Source organism: Ictalurus punctatus, chromosome 4 (genome assembly GCF_001660625.3).
Source record: "Ictalurus punctatus breed USDA103 chromosome 4, Coco_2.0, whole genome shotgun sequence".
Classification (NCBI taxonomy): Eukaryota; Metazoa; Chordata; class Actinopteri; order Siluriformes; family Ictaluridae; genus Ictalurus; species Ictalurus punctatus.
Window position 1 is genome coordinate 14,977,501 of NC_071284.1, and position 2,500 is coordinate 14,980,000.

The window sequence follows — 2,500 nt, forward strand, 5'->3', positions numbered from 1 at the left end:
CCCTTACACTGCCAAAACAGATCTGACCTGTCGAGGCACGGACTCCTCAAGACCTCTGAAGGTGCAATGTGGTATCTGGTACCAAGACAGTAGCAGCAGATCCTTTAAGTCCTGTAAGTTGCAAAGTGGGGCCTCCTTGGCCCGGACTTATTTGTCCAGCACTCAGATCCTTACGTCTTTAAGCTTGCCCATTTTTCCTGCTTCCAACACATCAACTTCAAAAACTGACTGTTCATTTGCTGTCTAATACATCCCAACCCTTGAGAGGTGCCCTTGTATCTGGATAAATCAATGTTATTCACTTCGCTTGTCAATGGTTTTAATGGTATGACTGATCAGTGTATGTAGTTTGTTAATCATTTATAGCTCTTGTATATGAAGCATTGTATATTGCGGTAAATGTTCAGCTATGCTTTTCATTATGTTCAAAGATAGGGTCGGGCATTCTGCTGAAATATCAATATTGTGATAATTATTTCAATATACATTTTTATAAACATATCAAAGGTATTTTGGGCGGCTGTGGCTCAGGTGGTAGAGTGGATTGTCCACTAATCGTATGGTTGGCGGTTCGATTCCCGGCCCACATGACTCCACTTGCCGAAGTGTCCTTGAGCAAGACACTGAACCCCAGGTTGCTCCCGATCGCAAGTTAGCGCCTTGCATGCCAGCTCTGCAACTATATAAGTACTGTATATAAGTATGTAAGACCATGACCATTACCGTATTTTGGTATCTCAACAGTATCTCTGTCATTGACCAACTCTACTGTTTTTCACAGGAACAAGGAGCTAATTTGGCATGTATTTCTATTATGGGTTTTTGTACCAGTTTTATTTTCGCAGGTTTTTCCCTATTAAAACATTTTTTTGGGTGTGTGTAAAAAGTGGAAACCATCATTTAAACCAAATTGTAAATTTGGCTCTCCTGCTTTGCTGACACATTCTTAGCTAAATAAAATAGCTATGAAAATAGACATTGATGCTGACATGAAATTTAAAGAACAATAAATATGTGGACACCTGACCATCACACCAACATGTGCTTGTTAAACATCCCATTCTACAACCCCTATTCCAAAAAAGTTTGGACAGTATGGAAAAATGAAGAAAAAAGTCATTTGAAAATTCAGTTCACCCTGTACTATATTTAAAACACATTATTAACACATTATTTGATGTTTTACTTTGTGAATTTAATTTATTTTTGAAAATGTACACTCATTTCAAATCTGTTGACTGCAACACACTTCAAAAAAGTTTGGTGTAACATCACCTTTTCTTTTAATAACACTTATTAAGCTTGGATGGTCCTTTTCCTCTTTGGCCCGGAGGACTCGACAGCTGTTTTGTCCAAAAACTATTTGAAATGTTGACTCGTCGGACCACAAAACATGATTCCACTGTGCTACTGAGACCGAGCCCAGAGAAGTTGGTGGTGCTTCTGTACAGTGTTGATGTATGGCTTCTGCTTTGCATAGTAAAGCCTTAACTTGCATCTGTGGATGCAGAGGAGTATGGTGTTGATTAACAAAGTTTTACCAAAGTATTTCCGAACGCATGTCAGGATATCCATTACAGACTCATGATGGATTTTAAGACAGTGACGTCTGAGGGATCGGAGATCAAGCACATTCAGAAGTGGTTTTCAGTCTTGCCCTTTACACACTAAGATTTGACCGGATTCATATTTAATTATTTTGTGCACTGTAGAAGGTGAAATGCCCAAAATCCTACCGATTTGTCTTTGGGGAATGTTGGTCTCAAAGTGTTGGATTATTCGCTGATGCATCTGTTGGCAGACTGGCGAACCTCGACCCATCCTTGCTCTTGAAGGACTAGGCCTTTTTTGGAAGCTCCTTTTTATATATATATATATATATATATATATATATATATATATATATATATATATATATAATGATAATCCCAATTATTTATCACGATTATTCATTGATTTTAGGGACAACATATTTTTATTGCACTTTCACATTTAAATAAACAGTCCGCTGCTTTCACATCCATGTTGTGCTACAAAATTTAGGAGCACAGTTGAAGTTTAGGGTTTTTTTTCTGTTTTCTTTTTTTTTAAAAACATTTTTTCTTTTTATTTTTTTTAGAGATGGTAACGTTAATGTGCCACAATATAAGTAAATATAAGTAGACATGAGAAAACTCGAGCTGGACAATTACAACAGAATTTAGGAACATAGTGTGAGCCAAGACACATTAATTTACTTCTGATAAACTAAATTTAATATTTTCAGTAAATTTTACAAACTGTGTGCAAACAACAACCGTTAACCTGTTCCACCTTGTAAACAAATAGAATAAACCTCAATGTTCAGTGTTTGAAGTCTGCTTCTCTTAAATATATTTAAAGCTACACTATTAGACATTTTCCACTGTCATGGTTCTGGGCTGGAGACAGTTCTCGAACCGCTCTGTGTATATTGTGTGTATATCTGAATAATCTCATATAGGATGTGATTGAGTTCATG

At 36.7% G+C, this 2,500-nt stretch overlaps 1 protein-coding gene across 6 annotated transcripts in view; it reads left to right on the top strand.

Annotated features, from left to right (window-relative positions):
• Window positions 1-2,500, top strand: part of ranbp10 (RAN binding protein 10) — a 63,559-nt gene that overhangs the window by 53,814 nt on the left and 7,245 nt on the right. The window lies entirely within an intron of this gene.